The sequence below is a fragment of the Somniosus microcephalus genome, chromosome 2 (assembly GCF_052327205.1).
Source record: "Somniosus microcephalus isolate GS21.2 chromosome 2, FLI_Smic_1.0, whole genome shotgun sequence".
In the NCBI taxonomy this organism is placed as follows: Eukaryota; Metazoa; Chordata; class Chondrichthyes; order Squaliformes; family Somniosidae; genus Somniosus; species Somniosus microcephalus.
In genome coordinates this window covers 273,531,503-273,553,077 of record NC_140988.1, presented here as the reverse complement: position 1 = coordinate 273,553,077, position 21,575 = coordinate 273,531,503, and the positions used below count along the sequence as shown (strand labels likewise).

At 47.2% G+C, this 21,575-nt stretch overlaps 1 protein-coding gene across 1 annotated transcript in view; it reads left to right on the top strand.

Moving 5' to 3' along the window:
• The window catches only part of LOC147123409 (sodium channel protein type 9 subunit alpha-like), a gene marked incomplete at its 5' end in the record, with an annotated part of 190,436 nt that overhangs the window by 156,468 nt on the left and 12,393 nt on the right, over positions 1-21,575 (top strand). The gene's annotated exons all lie outside the window — the stretch shown is intronic.

Below are 21,575 nucleotides of genomic sequence, written 5' to 3'. Positions count from 1 at the left end.
CGGGAGCCCTCAGGTAAGTCCGTAGATTTTTTCCAGATCGGACATTGTGGTCAAAGCATTTCACCAACTTTTTATCAGGTTTGCATAATTTTGTACCTGGCTTCTTGTAACCTGAAAAAAGACTCTGGCATAACATTACATTGGGCTCAGGTGTCTAATTTGAAACAAACAGTTCTGTCATTCATCGTGTGGTCAACTGTCTATTCAACATCATCGCCTGTCTGACATCATCACCTGTCTGACATCATCGCCTGTCTGACATCATCGCCTGTCTGACATCATCACCTGTCTGACATCATCACCTGTCTGACATCATTGCCTGTCTGACGTAGAATCATAGAATGGTTACAGCACAGAATGAGGCCATTCAGCTCATTGAGCCTCTGCCGGCTTTCTGCAAGAGCACTTAGAAACATAGAAAAATAGGAGCAGGAGTAGGCCATTCGGCCCTTAGAGCCTGCTCCACCATTCAATATGATCATGGCTGATCCTCTATCTCAATACCATATTCAGCTAGTCCCACTCCCCCGCCCTTTTCCCGTAGCCCTGCAATTTTTTTTCCTTCAGGTACTTATCCAATTCCCTTTTGAAAGCCACAATTCAATTTGCCTCCACCACCCTCTCAGGCAGTGCATTCAAGATCCTAACCACTCACTGCGTAAAAAAGTTTCCCCTCATGTCGCCTCTTCTGCCAATCACCTTAAATCGGTGTCCTCTAGTTCTCGACCCTTCTGCCAATTTTCATCCTCATGTTTAACTTCTATCATATTCTTGCTCCTTCCTACCTCTATAACCTCCTCCAGCCCTACAGCCCACTCAGATCTCTCCATTCCTCTGACTCTGGCCTCTTGTGTTTCCCGCCCTCCCATCTCCTCACCATTTCATAGAATCATAGAATGATACATAGAAACATAGAAGATAGGAGCAGGAGTAGGCCATTTGGCCCCTCGAGCCTGCTCCACCATTTAATGAGATCATGGCTGATCATCCAAATTCAGTATCCTGTCCCTGCTTTCTCCCCATATCCCTTGATCCCTTTAGCCTTAAGAAATATATCTAACTCCTTCTTGAATATATTTAATGAATTGGCCTCAACTGCCTTGTGTGGTAGAGAATTCCATAGGTTCAGCACTCTCTGGGTGAAGAAATTCCCCCTCATCTCAGTCCTAAATGGCTTACCCCTTATCCTTAGACTGTGACCCCTGGTTCTAGACTCCCCTGCCATCGGGAACATCCTTCCTGCATCTAGTCTGTCTAGCCCTGTTAGAATTTTATAAGTTTCAATGAGATTCCCTCTCATTCTTCTAAACTCTAGCGAATATAAGCCTAATCGACCCAATCTCTCTTCACACGTCATTCCTGCCATCCCAGGTATCAGTCTGGTGAATCTTGGCTGCACTCGCTCCATGGCAAGAACATCCTTCCTCAGATAAGGCGACCAAAACTGCACACAATACTCAAGGTATGGTCTCACCAAGGCCCTGTACAACTGCAGCAAGACATCCTTGCTCCTGTACTCGAATCCTCTCACTATGAAGGCCAACATACCATTTGCCTTCTTAACTGCCTGCTGCACCTGCATGCTTACTTTTAGCGACTGGTGCACAAGGACACCCAGGTCTCGTTGCACTTCCCCTTTTCCCAATCTATTGCCGTTCAGATAATAATCTGTCTTCCTGTTTTTGCCACCAAAGTGGATAACCTCGCATTTATGCACATTATACTGCATCTGCCATGCATCTGCCCAATCACCCAACCTGTCCAAATCATACTGGAGTTTCTCTGCATCCTCCTCACAGCACACATGCCCACCTAGCTTTGTGTCATCTGCAAACTTGGAGATATTACATCTAGTTCCCTCGTCTAGATCATTTACATATATTGTGAATAGCTGGGGTCCTAGCACAGATCCCTGCGACACCCCACTAACCAGTTCTCTATCCAAGTCAGTACCTTACCCCCAATCCCATGTGCTTTAATTTTGCATGCTAATCTCTTATACGGGACCTTATCGAAAGCCTTCTGAAAATCCAAATACACCACATCCACTGGTTCTCCCATATCTATTCTACCAGTTACATTCTCAAAAAATTCCAGTAGATTAGTCAAACATGATTTACCTTATGTAAATCCATGTTTACTTTGTCTGATCATGTCACTGTTTTCCAAGTGCTCTGCTATTACATCTTTTATAATGGACTCTAGCATTTTCCCCACTACCAATGTCAGGCTTACCGGTCTATAATTCCCCATTTTCTCTCTACCACGTTTTTTAAATATTGGGGTTACATTAGCTACCCTCCAATCCATGGGAACTATTCCAGCGTCCATAGAATTTTGGAAGATGACCAGCAATGCATCTACTATTTCTAGGGCCACTTCCTTAAGTACCCTAGGATGTAGATTATCAAGCCCTGGGGATTTATCGGCCTTCAATGCCGTCAATTTCCCTAACACCATTTCACTACAAATACTGATTTCATTCAATTCCTCCCTCTCATTAGACCCTATGTTCCCCGACATCTCTGGAAGGTTATTTGTGTCCTCCTTTGTGAAGGCAGAACCAAAGTATGTATTTCATTGGTCTGCCATTTCTTTGTTCCCCATTATAAATTCCCCTGATTCTGACTGCAAGGGACCTACGCTTGACTTCACCAATCTTTTTCTCTTCACATATCTATAGAAGCTTTTCAGTCAGGTTTTATGTACCCTGCAAGCTTACCCTCATATTCTATTTTCCCCCTCTTAATTAATCCCTTTGTCCTCCTTTGCGGAATCCTAAACTGCTCCCAATCCTCAGGTTTGCTGCTTTTTCTGGCCAATTTATATGTCCGCTCCTTGGATCATATGCTATCCCTAATTTCCCTTGTTAGCCACAGTTGCGTCACCTTTTTTGTTTTATTTTTATGCCAAACAGGGAAGAACAAATTCTGTAGTTCACCCATGCGATCTTTAAATGTTTGCCATTGCCTATCCACCATCAACCCTTTAAGTAACATTCCCCAATCAATCCTAGGCAACTCGCGCCTCATACCATTGTAGTTTCCTTTATTTAAATTCAGGACCCTAGTCTCTGAGTCAAATACTTCACTCTACATCTTAATGAAGAATTCTATCATATTATGATCACTCCTCCCCAAGGGGCTTCGCACAACAAGATTGCTAATTATTCCTTTCTCATTACATAATACCCAGTCTAAGATGACCTGATCTCTAGTTGGTTCCTCGAGATATTGGTCCAGGAAACCATCCCGTATACACTCTAGGAATTCCTCCTCCACAGTATTGTTACTAATTTGGTTAGCCCAATCTATATGTAGATTAAAGTCACCATGATAACTGCTGTGCCCTTATTACACTCATCTCTAATTTCCCATTTAATGCCATCCCCAACCTCAGCATTACTGTTTGGAGGTCTCTATACAATTGCCACTAACATTTTCTGCCCCTTGGTATTTCTCAGCTCTACCCATACAGATTCCACATTATCAAAGCTAATATCCTTCCTTACTATTGTGTTAATCTCTTTAACCAGCAATGCTACCCCACCTCCTTTTCCTTTTTGCCTGTCCTTCCTGAATATTGAATACCCCTGGATGTTGAATTCCCAGCCTTGGTCACCCTGGAGCTATGTCTCCGTAATTCCAATTACATCATATCCGTTTACATCTATTTGCACAGCTAATTCATCCACCTTATTATGAATGCTCCTCGCATTAAGACACAAAGCCTTCAGGCTTTTTTTTAACACTCTTAGTCCTTTTAGAATTATTATTTACTGTAGCCCTGTTTGATTTACACCCTTGATTTCTCTGCCTTCTACTTTTGCTTTTCTCCTTCCTGTTTTTTGTTTCTATCCTTGCTTCCCTTTCCTTTGTCTCCCTGCACAGGTTCCCAACCCCCTGCCATTTTAGTTTAAACCCTCCCCAACAACACTAGCAAACACTCCCCCTAGGACATCAGTCCCGGTCCTGCCCAGGTGCAAACCGTCCAGTTTGTACTGGTCCCACCTCCCCCAGAACCGGTTCCAATGTCCCAGGAATTTGAATCCCTCCCCTGTGCACCATTCCTCTAGCCACGTATTCATCTGATATATTCTTCTATTTCTACTCTGACTAGCATGTGGCACTGGTAGCAATCCTGTGATTACTACCTTTGAGGTCCTATTTTTTAATTTACCTCCTAACTCCCTATATTCAGCTTTTAGGACCTCATCCCATTTTTTACCTATATCGTTGGTACCTATATGCACCACGACAACTGGTTGTTCACCCTCCCCCTCCAGAATGCCCTGCAGCCGCCCCGAGACATCCTTGACCCTTGCACCAGGGAGGCAACATACCATCCTGGAGTCTCATTTGCGGCCGCAGAAACGCCTATCTATTCCCCTTACAATAGAATCCCCTATCACTATAACTCTCCCATTCTTTTTCCTCCCGTCCTGTGCAGCAGAACCACCCATGGTGCCAGGAAGTTGGCTGCTGCTGCCTTCCCCCAATAAGCCATCTCCCTCAACAATATCTGAAGTGGTATATCTGTTTGAGAGGGGGATGGCCACAGGAGACTCCTGCACTACCTGCCTGCACCTACTACTCTGCCTGGTGGTCACCCATTCCCTTCCTGCCTGTGCAGCCTTTACCTGCGGTGTGACCAAATCCCTAAACGTGCTATCCACGATGTCCTCAGCTTCGCGAATGCTCCAGTATGTATCCATTCGCAGCTCCAGCGCCGCAATGCAGTCTGTCAGTAGCTGCAGCTGGATACACTTCCCACACACATGGTCGTCAGGGACACAGGAAGTCTCCCTGATTTCCCACATAGTGCAGGAGGAGCAAGCCACGGGGCCGAGCTGTCATAGAAACATAGAAGATAGGAGCAGGAGTAGGCCATTCGGCCCTTCGAGCCTGCTCCGCCATTCAACGAGATCATGGCTGATCATCCAAACCCTAGCACCCGGTCCCTACACTGACAGCCATCCCACACAAGCCCTATCCCCGTAACCCCACGTATTTAACCTCCCCTAACACTAAGGGCCAATTTTTATCATGGCCAATCAACCTAACCCGCACATCTTTGGACTGTGGGAGGAAACCGGAGCACCCGGAGAAAACCCACGCAAACACGGGGAGAATGTGCAAACTCCACACAGACAGTCACCCGAGGCCGGATTTGAACCTGGGTCCCTGGTGCTGTGAGGCAACAGTGCTAACCACTATGCCACCGTCCTGCCATGACTTACCCTTTAATTAATTTAAATTAAATTAAATCAAATCAATACCATTAATTACACTACAATTAAATGATATACTCAAGGGCCCTTGGTTACTAGCACTCCCCGATACACAACAGAGACCTTAGAAATTATAACCACAAAAATTAAGACCTTCTAAATTTTATAAACTATTAATCTTAACTGTCAAACTATAGAGTAGTATAAATACTCACCTGGCCGTACTCACCCAATCAGCTGCTTCCTCTTGTCCGCGTCAATTTTTGAATCGTGACGTGGCTCTGGAACACCGCCGCCAATCTGTGAGATTGGTAAGCCTCTGTAAAAAAGCCCACGAAAGTGAATTTAAGTATTCACTGTACCACCGCTCTCTGCTCCTCCCGACACTGGCCTCTGTAAAAAAGCCCACGAAAGTGAATTTAAGTATTCACTGTACCACTGCTCTCTGCTCCTCCCGACACTGGCCTCTGTAAAAAAGCCCGCGAAAGTGAGTTTAAGTACTCACTGTACTGCTGCTCTCTGCTCCTCCCGACACCGGCCTCTGTAAAAAAAGCCCGCGAAAGTGAGTTTAAGTACTCACTGCACCACCGCTCTCTGCTCCTCCCGACACTGGCCTCTGTAAAAAAGCCCACGAAAGTGAGTTTAAGTACTCACTGTACTGCCACTCTCTGCTCCTCCCGACACAGCACAGAAGGAGGCCATTCAGTCCATCGTGCCTGTGCCAGCTCTTTGGTAAAGCTATCCAATTAATCCCATTTCCCTGCTCTTTCCCCATAGCTCTGTAATTTTTTTCACTTCAAGTATTTATCCAATTCCCTTTTGAAAGTTAATATTGAATCTGCTTCCACCGCCCTTTCAGGCTGTGCATTCCAGATCACAACAACTTGCTGCGTAAAAAATTGGGCACAATACTCCAGTATTTTAGAAAAGTTTAGCATAACTTCCTTGCCTTTGTACTCTATGCCTCTGTTAATAAAGCCAAGGATCCTACATGCATTTTTAACAGCCTTCTCAACTTGTTCCTTCAAAGATTTGTGTACTTTCATCCCTCCCAGGTCTCTCTGTTCTACAATTTTAAATTGTACCATTTAGTACTATAATTATCAATAGAAAGGGGCAAAATCAAAGATTGGGGTACACATGTGTGGGAATCCCCGGAGAAGAATGGCTCTTCTCACCAAAAGCCAGGTGACATAACCAGGTGTATCTTGACACATTGACTGACTCTTTCAATATAAACTGGGGCTGGGGAGAGTCTTTGGGAAAATTTGCGGCCATGCCTTCAGCCGTCTAGACTCCAAGCTCTGAGATTCCCTCCCTAAAACTTTCAACCTCTCCACCTCCCTCTCTTCATTTAATACCCTCCTTAAAACCTATCTTTTTGACCAAGCTTTTGGAAGTGATGGTGTTCCCATGATCTTGCTGCTCTTGTTCTTCTTGGTGGTAGAGGTCACAGGGCTGAGAGTAACTACTGTACATTCTGTCGATAGCACATACTGCAGCCGCAATGTGCTGGTGGTAGAGAGGATGGATATGGCATCTAGTGGCAGGGGAAGTGATCAAGCAGACTACTTTGTCCTGGATGGTGTCAAGCTGCTTGAGTATTGTTGCAGCTGCACCCATCCAGGCGAATGGTAAGTATTTCATCACACTCCTGACGAGCTATTAAATGGTGGGTAAGCTTTGAGTGGTCACTTGTGAGTCACTTGTCACAAAGCACCCAGGCTCTGAATTGCTCTTGTAGCCATGTTGTTGATATGGCTGATCTAGTTAAACTATTGGTCAGTGGTGACCCCCATATTTATGGTGGGTGGCTTGCCAATTGAAGTTCAGAACTGTAATAGAGCCACCTGGTGGACTACTGATGTATATAATAATAAAGCCATGTGCACTACAGTTCTTACCGGAAGCCATGTTGTGCTGTTGTGCATATATATGCTGTGTCTCAAGATATCACAGAATTGGCGATGAGGATGCGATTGCGGATTCCCTAGCTGAAATTTTTGTTCGAGGATAATCCTGCCAACTGACAGAGGGACTGTTAGAGGTTCTTCGTTTTGCAGAAAAACTTAAAAATCCGAGGTAAATTTCAAGCACACGTGTCTGAACTGTCGACGTTGCCAGAGTCCAGATGACCATGCCTATGGGAATAATAGGGCACTTGGGTGAGTTCCATCATGACCGAGAGACTTTCGGAGCATATGTGGAGTGGCTAGAAATGTTTTTCACTGCAAATAGTATCGTCGAAGTCCCCGATGATGTAAACCATAACCGGGCGGTTTTAGAAATGAAACGGGCTATTTTTTTTGACTGAAGCAGGCCCCGAGGTGTATGAAACCCTGAAAAATGTGCTTGTTCCCGCCAAGCCAAAGGACACGCCACTGAAGGAGATCCTAACCAAGTTAGAACAGCACAACAGTCCTGAGCCCCTGTAAATTGCTGAAAGTTATCGTTTTGGAACACGTGATCAATTAAATGACAAGGGTATCAGTGAGTACATTGTAGCTTTAAAAAAGCTATCTATTCACTGTCATTTCGGAAACTTTCAGGACCGAGCTTTGCGTGACCGCTTTGTTTGTGGGTTGAAAAGTGAACATATCAGAAGTAAATTGTTAACAACCCCTAACTTGACTTTTGAATTAGCTTGTCAGACAGCTATGTCGATGGATATGGCCGACCGATACTCCCGAGAGTTCAGTGCCATTTCCAGTCATCAGACAACCGAGGTGAATCAGCTACAGGCCAAGGTAACAGTGCATTGAAGTCGTGCTATCGGTGCCTGGGACAACACGTCGCTCAAAGCTGTCCATGTGTGAAGGGAGAGTGTTTCTACTGCAAGAAAACTGGGCATCTTGCGAAGGCGTGTCGACAGAAGAGGAAACCGACTGGCAATGCTAGAAGTAGAAATCGGCAGACACTACATACCTTTGAAGAGAAGCAGCAGGACAAGGAGTTTCTGGAGATTCACGTCATCAGGAGCACGAAGGTATCTAACAGCGATTCGTAAGGTATTGTCATCCAAGTAGATGTCGCAGGAACAAGGATACCCATGGAAATTAACACGGGTGCATCTGTGAGTGTAGTACCGGAATCGTTGTATCGCAACAAGTTGCGCGATTATCGACTAGAGAAATTGTAGTAAGAAGTGTCACCATACCAGTGAAATACAAGGATCAGTGTCAGAGCTTGCTTCTCATAATAGTGGCAGGAGACAAGCCTGCCTTGATAGGTAGAAATTGGTTGGGATCACTGAAGCTGGATTGGATTGAGATTTTTCATGTGGAAGCGAAATTTGCATCGAAAGAATGATATCATCAAACAGTATCTGAAGGTGTTCAGCAAAATGGGCAATCCGATCCAAGACTTTAAGGAGAGTGTCAGAGTGCAGAAGGACGCAAGACCAGTTTACTGCAAGCCATGTCCCGTACCATACACACTCAAGGAGAAAGTTGAGCAAGAATTCAAAAGACGAGAAACTGAGAACATTGGCCTAGAAATTCAGTTGGCTGCGCCAGCCGTTAGCGCCTTAGGAGGAGTAGATCTCGAGCGCTAGGCGCTTAGCGCCCGGGCGCAGCGCGATCTGCGCCTCGCCCCAACTTCAGTAGACATTTAGCGCCGGCGCAAAGTCATTGCGCGCGCTCATCTGCGCGCGCAGATCATGACGTCATTTTGTCGTGCAACGCCCTTTGTGCGCCCGGAACCGGAACTTCACTCGCGCCGCCCCATTGTGCGCCTGGCGGCCCTAGCGACTGTTGAGTCAAACGGTGCTCAGCCGATGTGGGCCGCGGGGAGCGCAAATTAAAGGGCACTCCTGCAGTAGAAAAGGCAGCCGTTTTGCAACACTCCTTCTGGAGGAGGAGGAGGAGGAGGAGGAGGAGAACTGATGGAGAGAAGCCCTCCCCAAAAACACAAATACACTAGTCTCGGCCTTTCAAAAAAACAAATCCACCCTCCCCCTTTAAGAGCTCACCGGAGCCAGAGTGTCTGCTGGCAATCAGCAGCTCACCGCACCTGCCCTGCGCCCAACTTCCAGTGTTAGCGCCCCGGGCTGCCGGCTTAGCGCCTAATGATAGTCGTGCATCATCTGTTTTAGCGCAGCAGCAACCTCTTAGGGCGATGCAACTGAATATCGGCGAAGGGGGCTCGACTTTGCGCCGGGCGCAAACTTTAGCGGCCGCCCGACTTTACCGCCCCAAAAGTGGCTATACTGAATTTCTGGGCCATTATCTCTAAGGTAGATCTGAGTAATTGGGCTACACCCATTGTTGTTGTACCTAAAGTCAGATAGTAAGATAAGGTTGTGTGGTGATTATAAGGTAACCGTAAACCAGGTTCTAGAGTGTAATCTACCCAATACATTGCCAAATATGAAAGAATTGTTCACAACGCTGACGGGTGGCCAGATCTTTTCGAAGTTAGATCTAACAAACGCCTACCTACAACTTGAGTTAGATGAAGAGTCCAAGTCATGCTTGACAAAAAATACTCACCGAGATCTGTATCAGTTCAATAGGCTACCATTTGGAGCGTCTTCTGCCCCAGAGATATTCACGGGATGATGAACCAAATTTTGCAAAGGATTGAAGGGGTAGTGTGTTATTTGGATGACATACTCATTTCAGCACCAGACAGGCAAATCTATGATGAGGTGTTGAATGAAGTGCTCAAATGGCTAGAGAAACATGGAGTACAAGTGATAGCTCACAAGTGTAAGTTGTTTCAAAACTCAGTGGAGTACTTAGGGCACAGAGTAGACAAAGATGGTTTACATCCAACCAAGGGAAAGCTAGATGCAATCAGAAATGCCCCCATTCCCAAGAATGTCTCTGAACTTCGATCATTTTTGGGTCTTTTGAATTATTACGGAAAGTTCCTCCCAAACTTGGCTACATTGTTACATCCACTGAATGAGCTAGTGAGAAAATAGGTCCCTTGGAAGTGGTCAAAAGAATGTGACACAGCATTCAAAGAGTGTAAAAGCCAGTTAGTAGAGAGTACCATGTTAGTTCACTATGATGTATCTAAGGAGATCAAACTAGCGTGTGATGCCTCTCTGTATGGAGTTGTGGTAGTGATCTCTCATGTACTAGATAGTAGGGAGGAGAGACCAATTGCTTTTGCTTCAAGCAATCTCAGTGCCAGTGAGCAGAATTATGCGCAGATTGAAAGGGAAGCTTTGTCATTAATTTTTGGTCGTAAGTTTACCATAGTTACTGATCATAAGCCCCTGACAGCAATCCTCCATCCAAAGTCCCCAGTTCCAACCTTAGCTGCAGCCTGAATGCAGAGATGAGCTTTGATTTTGTCAGCATATATGTAAGACATTGAGTACAGATGATCAGCTGATCACAGTAATGCTGATGCTATGTCCAGGTTGCCAGCCCCATTACAAGTTACACCCAATAAGGAAGAAGTGTTCTATTTCTCATACATTGATGAGCTGCCAGTCACAGCTGAAGAGATTGGTAGGGCAACCAAACGTGACCCAATTATGTCAAAGGTGTATGATTACATAGCAAATGGATGGCCAAACCAGGTATCAGAGGAAGATATCTCCATACTTCTTCGTAGGAATGAATTGACATTGGATAAAGACTGTATCATTTGGGGAGCAAGTGTGGTTATCCCAAATAGGTTCAGGTCTAAATTGTTAGAAGATCTTCATGACCAGCACCTGGGAATGTGCTTGGCTAAAAGCTTTGCACGCAGTTACTTATGGTGGCCAGGTTTAGATAAAGAGATAGAGTCAGTGTACAACATGTCAATCGGTGAGCAAGAAACCACCATCAGTACCATTACAGCCATGGAAATGGCCTCCCAGAGTGTGGAAAAGGTTACATGTAGATTTTGCTGAGCTAGAAGGACAGCAATTGTCCATCGTGATAGATGGTCATTCAAAGTGGGCAGAGGTGTTTCCGATGTGGATAATAACAACAAGCAAAGCACTAGACAATTTGCAAAGATTGTTTCCTTCATACAGCCTCCCAGAAAAAATTGTGTCTGATAATGGGCCGCAATTTTGCTCAGAAAAGTTCACACAGTTCATGAACAGAAACGGTGTGAAAGATACCAAAGTTCCCCAGTGGTACAGGGAGTGAATGTTTAATGTGGTGGATGGGGTACCAATCAAGCGGGCTGCTTTGTCCTCATCCAAGCAAGTGGAGAGTATTCCATCACACTCCTTACTTGTGCCTTGTAGATGGTGGAAAGGCTTTGGGGAATCAGGAGGTGAGACACTCGCCGCAGAATACCTAGCCTCTGACCTGCTCTTGTTGCCATAGTATTTATGTGGCTGGTCCAGTTAAGTTTCTGGTCAATGGTGATCCCCAGGATGTTGATGGTGGGGGTTTTGGTGATGGTAATGCCATTGTATGTCAAGGGGTGGTGTTTAGACTGTCGCTTGTTGGAGATAGTCATTGCCTGGCACTTCTGTGGCGCGAATGTTACCTGCCACTTATCAGCCCAAGCCTGAACGTCGTCCAGGTCTTGTTGCATGCGGGCATGGACTGCTTCATTATCTGAGGCATTGTGAATGGCATTGAACACTGTGCAGTCATCAGTGAACATCCTCATTTCTGACCTTATGTTGGAGGGAAGGTCATTGATGAAACAGCTGAAGATGGTTGGGTCTAGGACACTGCCCTGAGGAACTCCTGCAGCGATGACCTGAGGCTGTGATGATTGACCTTCAATCACCGCAACCATTTTCCTTTGTGCTAGGTATGACTCCAGCCAGTGGAGAGTTTTCCCCCCGATTCCCATTGACTTCAGTTTTACTAGGGCTCCTTCATGCCATACTCAGTTCTCACCTCACCTCTGGAATTCAGCTCCTTTGTCCATGTTTGGACCAAGGCTATAATGAGATCTGGAGCCGAGTGGTCCTGGCGGAACCCAAACTGGGCATCAGTGAGCAGGTTATTGGGGAGTAAGTGCCGCTTGATAGCACTGTCGACGACACCTTCCATCATATTGCTGATTATTGAAAGTAGACTGATGGGGCGGTAATTGGCCGGATTGGATTTGTCCTGCTTTTTGTGGACAGGGCATACCTGGGCAGTTTTCCACATTGTCGGATAGATGCCAGTGTTGTAGCTGTACTGGAACAGCTTGGCTAGAGGTGCGGCTAGTTCTGGAGCACAAGTCTTCAGCACAACAGCCGGGATGTTGTCGGGTCCCATAGCCTTTGCTGTATCCAGTGTGCTCAGCCATTTATTGATATCACATGGAGTGAATCGAACCCTAACCATTCCTGATATTTCACAACTCAGGAACTTATGTACACTTTGCCACTGATGAAGCCAGTGTTACTGAGCGGGCGCTCAGCTTTGTGACTCTGGCTAGCTTCCCACAGGTGCAGGGCGTCATCGACTGCATGCATGTGCCCATCAAGGCACCCCCAGATCATCCAGGAGTGTTCATGAACCAGAAGGGCTTCCACTCCCTCAATGTGCAGCTTGTCTGCAACCATAAAAAGATAATCATGCAAGTATGTGCCAGATTCCCAGGGAGCTGTCATGTCTCTTTCGTCCAGCACCAGTCCACCCTCCCTCAGCTCTTCACATCTCCGAACAGACTTACCAGCTGGCTGCTTGGAGACAAAGGCTATCCACTGAAGACATGGCTGATAACACCCTCGAGGAGGCCAAGCAATGAGGCCGAAGAGCACTCTAATCAAAGCCACATGATGACCAGATGTGTCATAGAGCAAGCAATCGACAGGCTGAAGATGCGCTTCAGATGCTTTGACAGATCTGGAGGAGCCATTCAGTACACACCAGCAGGGTCTCCAGAATGATTGCTGTTGGCTGCGCATTGCACAACATAGCGCAGCAGCGATGATTGGAGCTGCAGGAGGAGCAAGGCGCAGTGCACACAGCCTCTTCAGAGGATGAGGAGGAGGAACAGGTGGAACATGAGAAGGAGGAGGAGGAACCCAAGGTGGAGATGGCATCAGCAGTGGCGCGCATTGCTGCCCGGGAGGCCTGGGGGGGCCTCATATTGGCCCGATTTAGTTAAGTTGCACCCATATGGCTCCCACATGCTGTATCAACTTTTCCCCACCCACCCCCACCAACACCACAAAGCAGTCTGAAAATGACCAAACCATTCCTGTCACACACACACCCATTGCTTGAAGTTACGTAATGTCTCACCATTCACTCCAAGTGACAAAGCCACTTCCCAGGTAGTAGGCAAAAATGGACAAGACGGGAAAGTGGTGCAAAGAAATAAATTTATGTGCATCATAAATAGAACTGAAACTTAACCCTCTTAACAGTTTGGCAAACACCCATGTGCTTACCCTTGTGCATTGACGATTGTGTCATTTTTCCTTTCCGAGTGCTTCTATGAGGTGCACCCACTGTGGCTTCAGCAGAGGTAGAGGCAGGCTGCTCACTTCCCTGCTGTGACTGCTTAGACACGTTTGACGGACATCCTCTGAGTTTGGAGCCTGTGAGGGCCCCGCCAAGGACTGCTCCTCCTGCAACTGTGCTCGGACAGACTTGGTCATTGGGATCCGAGGCAGCATGTGGGGTTCTGACTGAGGTGGGGGCAATGGGGGAGAAGTGGGAGTGCTTTGAGCAGAGCCCCACTTACATGTGTCAGCTATGGCTCAGTGGGTAGCACACTCGCCTCTGAGTCAGAAGGTTGTGGGTTCAAGTCCCACTCCAGGGAGTTGAGCACATTAAAGCTAGGCTGACACTTCAGTGCAGTGCAGTGCTGAGGGAGTGCTGCACTGTCGGAGGTGCCATCTTTCAGATGAGACATTAAACCGAGGCCCTGTCTGCTCTCTCAGGTGGACGTAAAAGATCCTCATGGCACTATTTCAAAGAAGAGCAGGGGAATTAGCCCTGGTATCCAGGCCAATATTTATCCCTCAACCAACATAACAAAAACAGATTATCTGGTCATTATCACATTGCTGTTTGTGGGAGCTTGCTGGGTGCAAATTGGCTGCCACGTTTCCCACATTACAACAGTGACTCCAATTCAAAAGTACTTAATTTGCCGTAAAGCACTTTGAGACATCCAGTGGTCGTGAAAGGCGCTATATAAATGCAAGTCTTTTTTTCTCACCATCATCCCTCTCATGGGCCACCCTGCTAGCAAGAAGCTGGAGAGCACCTTGCTGCACATCAGTGGGGTGATGATGGACCTGTGGCTGAGTAAATACGTGAATTAGAACTGTTATGTTAAGAATGTGTTACATTACCATTATACACATGATGATATTTCAGTGGCTGCTGACATCAGTCACCATGAGTGATTGTTGTATGCCATGTGGGATATTTAATTCTGTCACCAGGTTGCTGGGAGGTCCCCCTCTCTCCATCTCCCACCACCAGTAGCTCTGCACTTCACTTATTTCCAGTGCCTCCTCCTCTGCTGGCATCAAATTAGTATACATTGCCGCGCCACCTCCGGTTCTTTCTCTTTCTCTGTTGTTCTCCACTCTCTTCTGCAAGAAGGGAAAGAAGAGAAGTTTGAGTGAGAGTGGTGGAATGAGTGTAAGGGATGGATGGGCTATATCTGTAGAGGGTGATTATGAGGGAGTGGCGTGACATTGCCAAATGGCCTCCTTCTGTGCCATTACTTTCTACAACAACAACAACTTGTATTTATATAACACCTTTAACATAGTAAAACGTCCCAAGGTGCTTCCCAGGAGTATTATAAGACAAAATATTTTACACCGAGCCACATAAGGAGGAATTAGGGCAGGTGACCAAAAGCTTGGTCAAAGAGGTAGGTTTTAAGGAGTGTCTTAAAGGAGGAAAGAGAGGTAGAGAGATGGAGAGGTTTAGGCAGGGAATTCCAGAGCTTAGGGCCTAGGCAACAGAAGGCACAGCCACCAATGGTTGAGCGATTATAATCAGGGATGCTCAAGAGGGCAGAATTAGAGGAGCGCAGATATCTCGGGGGTTGTGGGGCTGAAGGAGATTACAGAGATAGGGAGGGACGAGGCCATGGAGGGATTTGAGAACAAGGATGAGAATTTTGAAATTGAGGCGTTGCCTAACCGGGAGCCAATGTAGGTCAGCAAGCACAGAGGAGATGGGTGAATGGGACTTGGTGCGAGTTAGGACACGGGCAGCCGAGTTTTGGATCACCTCAAGGTTGCATAGGGTAGAATGTGGGAGGCCAGCCAGGAGTGTGTTGGAATAGTCAAGTCTAGAGGTAACAAAGATATGGATGAGGGTTTCAGCAGCAGATAAGCTGAGGCAAGGGCAGAGATGGGAGATGTTACGGAGGTGGAAATAGGCAGTCTTAGTTATGCTCCGGATATGTGGTCGGAAGCTCATTTCAGGGTCAACTATGACACTAAGGTTGCGAACAGTGTGGTTCAGCCTCAGAGGGATGGAGTCAATGGCTAGGGAATGGAGTTTGTGGCGGGGAGTGAAAACAATGGCTTCGGTCTTCCCAATATTTAATCGGAGAAAATTTCTGCTTATCCAGAACTGGATGTCGGACAAGCAGTCTGACAATTTAGAGACTGCGGAGGGGTCAAGAGAAGTGGTGGTGAGGTAGAGCTGGGTGTCGTTAGCGTACATCTGGAAACTGACGCTGTGTTTTCAGAAGATGTCGACAAGGGGCAACATGTAGATGAGAAATAGGAGGGGGCCAAGGATAGATCCTTGGGGGACACCAGAGGTAACGATGCAGGAGTGGGAAGAGAAGCCGTTGCAGGTGATTCTCTAGCTACGATTAGATAGATAAGAATGGAACCAGGCGAGTGCAGTCCCACCCAGCTGGATGACAGTGGAGAGGCATTGGAGAAGAATGGAGTGGTCAACCATATCAAAGGCTGCAGGCAAGTCAAGAAGGACGAGGAGGGATATTTTACCTTTGTCGCAGTCACAAAGGATGTCATTTGTGACTTTGATGAGAGCCGTTTCGGTACTGTGGCAGGGGCAGAAACCTGATTGGAGGGATTCAAACATGGAGTTGTGGGAAAGATGGGCACGGATTTGGGAGGCGACAACATGTTCAAGGACTTGAGAGGAAAGGGAGGTTGGAGATGGGGCAGTGGTTTGCAAGGACGGAGGGGGTCAAAGGTTGTTTTTTTTTAGGAGAGGGGTGATGACGGCGGAGGGGATCAGCTAACATGGGAGCCAGAAAAGGAAGTTGGGTGGTCAGCAGTTTTGTGGGAATAAGGTCGAGGGAGCAGGAAGTGGGTCTCATGGACAAGATGAACGCGGAGAGGTCATGAGGGGAGATCGGAGAGAAACTGGAGAAAGATGTGAGTTCAGGGCTAGGGCAGGGGGGAACCTTGGTGGAAGTTTGGCCCGGTGGGCGAGGGGAAGGAAGGGAAGTGGCAGAGGCAGCTAAATGGGTGGTCTCAATCTTAGAGACAAAGAAGTCCATGAGCTCCTCACAATTGTTGTCGGAGGTGAGGGTGGAGGAGACGGGGAGAGGGGTTTAAGAAGACCGTTAGCAGTGGAGAATAGAAGCCAGGGTTTATCTTTGCATTCCAGAATGATTCTGGAATAGCGAGCAATTTTGGCAGACGAGAGCAGGACCTGATAATACTTTATGTGGTCCAGCCAGATCTGGCAGTGAATGGCTAAACCAGTTGTCCACCATATCCATTCAAGTCTGCGTCCCTTGGACTTAAAGGACCAAAGATGAGGGCCGTACCAGGGGAACAGCCAGGGTGAGAGAGAGTAATTATTTTAATAGGGACTAGGGCATCAAAGGTGGTGGTGAGGGTGTGGTTGAGCAGATCAGTAGCTGCAGAAATGTCATGGTGAATGGAGGGCCAAAGGCTGGACAGTTGGAATTTCATAAGGGCAGTTGTAAGAGAGTTGGGAGAGAGTTTTTTCCAGGAGCGGACACAGAAGGAAGTAGGGTTGTGGGTGGTGGTGGAAGGGGGATGTGGGTGGATAGTGATATGAGGAAGTGGTCAGAGATGGCCTTATCTGCGATTGACACAATGGGAGTAATGAGGCCACGAGAGATGGCAAGGTCAAGGGGGTGGCCGTAGATATGGGTTGGGGAGTTTACATGGCGGGAGAGTTTAAGGGAAGATAGGAGGCTAGTGAACTCGGAGGAGAGAGAGCATGGTGAATTGAGATGGAGGTTGAAATCACCAAGGATGAGAAGTCGTTCAGTGCAGAGGGAGGAAGGCAGTGAAGATATCTCGGTAATAACATTTTTATGGTTCTTGGGTGGGCGGTAGAGAAAGAGAATTTTAAATGAGAAGTGAGAGGGGTGGAATAAGGTGAGATGCTCAAAGGAGGAGAAAGTGCCAGAGGTGTAGGGAGACAGACAAAGGTGTGATTTGGTGATGAGAGCTACATCACCACCACAACGATCTGAGCGGGGCAAGTGGTGGAAGGTATAGCCAGGCAGGGAGGCTTCATTTAAAGGTAAGGTGTCATCACCCTTCAACCAAGTTTCCGTCAGGGCCATGATGTCAATGCAATCATCCACGATAAGCTCATGGATGGCAAGGGCCTTGTTCGCAAGTGAACGGACATTCTGGAGGGAGATGCAGAGAGGGTCGGTGATAGCTGCTCCACTGCCATCGTCCACAGGGTCAGCGCTGGGGGGGGGGATGAGTTGGATGGGGAGGAGATTGGCAAGATATATCCCCAGTGGGCGTGCTGGCCAAGAATGTTGGCAAGAGTGTAGGATGGAACAGTTTGGGTTGCTGCTCATAAAGGAGGCAGCGATGAGTGCCTCGATGGGCCTTTTGGAGGATGACAAGAGAGGAACAGAGGGAAGCTGTAGGCTTATCTAAGAGGGAGTCAAGCCTGGGATGGTGGCAGGAGAGTAGAAAGGCCGAAGAGTAATGAAAGGTTGGGGTAGTGATTTGGGAGGGCAGAGTATCCGAGAGAGGAGAAATTAAAGGAGGCATGACGACAGGAGAGAGGGGTCAGGGAGGGATAGAGAGAAAAGGAAAAGACGGAGAAAAAGTGGAAAAGTATTGAATGACTCGGGTCCAGAGCGACAGCCAAAATGCGCATGCAAATGGACACGGGAAAAGCTCAGGTTACATAGGCCTGATTAAATGTAGTAATTAATTGGATACATATTTCCTGGTAACAGGGAATAGGTTGGAGACAATAGTAGGGAGCCCAGGGTCAAAGTCAGAGGTACAAGAGCAAAATACTGCGGATACTGGAAATCTGAAATAAAAACAGAAAATGCTAGAAATACTCAGCAGGCCAGGCAGCATCTGTGGAGAGTGAAACAGAGTTTCAGGTTGCTGACCCTTTGTCAGAACTGAAAAAAGTTGGAGATGTAAAAGGTTTTTAAGCAAGTGTAGGGGCAGGGAGAGGGGGAGGAGAGGAAAGAACAAAGGGGAAGGTCTGTGATAGGATGGAAGACAGGAGAGATTAAGAAACAAAAGGGATGATGGTGCAAGGCAAAAAGAGATGGTAATGGGACAAGTTAAGAAACAAAAGATTAGTCTAGATGAAGTGTAAATGGCAATGGCAGAATGATCAACAGCTGCCATGTGAAAAAAAATAGGGGCAGAGGTTATAGTCTGAAATTGTTGAACTCAATGTTCAGTCCAGAAGGCTGTAAAGTGCCTAATCGAAAGATGAGGTGCTGTTCCTTGAGCTTACGTTGAGCTTCATTGGAACAGTGTAAGAGGCCGAGGACGGAGAGGTCAGAGTGGGAGTGGAGCGGAGAATTAAATTGACAGGCGACCGGAAGCTCGGGGTCACGCTTACCGACTGAACGGAGGTGTTCTGCAAAGCAGTCACCCAATCTGCGTTTGGTCTCCCCAATGCAGAGGAGACTGCATCGTGAGCAGCGAATACAGCATACTAAATTGCAAGAAGTACAAGTAAATCGCTGTTTCACCTGGAAGGGGTGTTTGGGGCCCTGGACAGTGGGAAGGGGGGAGGTATAAGGGCAGGTGTTGCATCGCCTGCGCTTGCATGGGAAGGTGCCATGGGAAGGGGAAGGGCTGTTGTTGGGGGTGATTGAGGAGTGGAGCAGGGTGTTGCGGAGGGAGTGGTCCCTTCGGAATGCTGAAAGGGGAGGTGAGGGGAAGACGTGTTTGGTGGTGGGATCACGCTGGAGGTGGCGTAAATGGCGGATGCTGATGCATTGAATGTGGAGGCTGGTGGGGTGAAAGGTGAGGACAAGGGGAACCCTATCGTGGTTCCAGGAGGGAGGGGAAGGGGTGAGAGCAGAAGTGTGGGAAATAGAACGGACACGGTCAAGGCCGTGTCAATCATGGTAGAGGCGAATCCTCGGTTGAGGACATGTTGAAAGCACTAGTATGGAAGGTGGCATCATCAGAACAGATGCGGCGGAGACGGAGAAACTGGGAGAATGGAATAGAGTCCTTACAAGAAGCGGGGTGGGAGGAAGTGTAGTCCAGGTAGCTGTGGGAGTCAGTGGGCTTATAGTGAATGTTTGTCAATAGTCTATCCCCAGCGATGGAGACAGAGACGTTGAGGAAGGGAAGGGAAGAGTCGGAGATGAACCATGTGAAGGCGAGGGAAGGGTGGAAATTGGAAGCAAAGTGAATGAAATTTTCTGGTTGAAAGTCAGAGGTCCCATGGAAGGACAACGCCAACGTAAGCAGGATGGGGCCGGCACGGAGCATCGATGAACCACTGTCCAAATCAGGCAAGCGAAGTCCAGAAGCTATTTGAAGGGTAGAGAGTTCGAGGATGGAGGTTGTTACTGTAGGAATGAGAGTCGGTAGCGGTGCAGAAAGATGATGGCAAAATTGATGTAAGTTGGAGGTCACTGTAGATCAAAGTGGCAGAAAAAAAGTAAAACCACAAGCCAGCAACCAGCAAAGCTGAAAACCGGTAGAACAAGTCACCGGACAGCAAGTGAAGCAGCAGCTGCTAGCTAGAAGCCAGCAGAGCTGACAAACCATTGAAACCAGTTCTAGGATTGCATTACGCCGAGGGTGAGTGTCAGTGGTGGTTAGCCAGATGGGAATGTGAGTAGGTACATAGACAGTGAGGGATTGGTGCACCTGCAAGGTAGGTTGGATTGAGGAGTGACGTGTAGGAGTAGGCTTGGGAAGGTAGAGTGATGGGGTTGGGGTGACACACACATCAGGATGTAGTTGAGTGCGGCATTGTACTCACCTTTCCTGACCTCATGAGATCATTAAATCTCTTGTGGCACTGGATCCAAGAGCGGCTCACTACACCCCGCTGCTGACTTCTTGGGCAATTTCCAGCCATGTCCTCTTGGTTTCACTGGCTGGTCTCTTCCTGCCATTCCCAGGGAATAGGAGCTCCCTCCGTGCTCTGACTCCCTAGACCAGGACTTCCAGGGAGGAATCCGAAAACCTGGGCGCAGCCTTCTGGTGCTGAGACTCCATCCTTCCTTGCACTCTCATAAAAGTCTTCGATAGATAAGAATAGCCACCTCTCCCAACCACCTCTAAGCCTCCTACAACAACCTTCAACGCTGATGAGTGCATTGCTCCTTTAAATATCTGAGCTGAAAGTGAGTCATCGGTGACGTCATCAGACCCGCTCCAGGTAATTGGCCGGGTAACCTGCATGACTCATTCAATTGATCTAATTCAGTTAAACGCACAGTGCAGAACGCGCTGTTGAGAATTTTGTGATGGCGACCCGCACGCACCTGCCCCAACTCTAAGGTAAAAATTCCTGTGAAGATATAGCAGAAGAAAAGACTATGGCCCAGAAATTGGTGTCGGGGGCTTCCCGCGGGTGCAAGCCCCCGACCTACACTTACATAGCGCGCCGACAGTTGAAGCCTGGCCCTGCGTGGATTTCCTGTCAGTGGCCCGGTTCAGCTCCCGGCGCGCTGTGCTTGCGTGATCCAGCGGCGTAGTTAGTTCGATGAGCCGGCTGGGATCACGTGAGCACTGAGCAACCAATCGGAGGATGCATAAGTTCATTCATGAGTTTGATAGTAAGAACTGTCAAACTCATGAAAACTCCGGGCGCCCAAAACAGTACTTAAACTTCAAATAAAAGTTTTAAAAAATCCCACTAATTAAATGAACTATTAATAACTGTAAAAAACTAATTTAAACAATTATTCAAATTTTTGAAAAAAATAATTTTTTAACAAATCGGGTCTAAAAATACACTTACCTTACTGTAAAGTCTTTAAAAATAATAAAGCTGTGGAAAAAAAATTCTAACTTTAATTAATAGACCACTTACCTTTTAAAACTAAGTACTTACGTCTGCTTTTTTCTTGCGTAAAAACTGGAGGCCTTATCGCACGGGCAACCCTGTTTTAAAAAAAAGGAATTTCAGCGCGCACGCGCAGACTCCTGCGCGCACGCATTCGACCTCTGAACCCCTTGGTTCAGAGGATCAGAAATGCCGGTTTCCCGCGCATGCACTGTGCATGCAGAAAACCGGCAATTCCATCG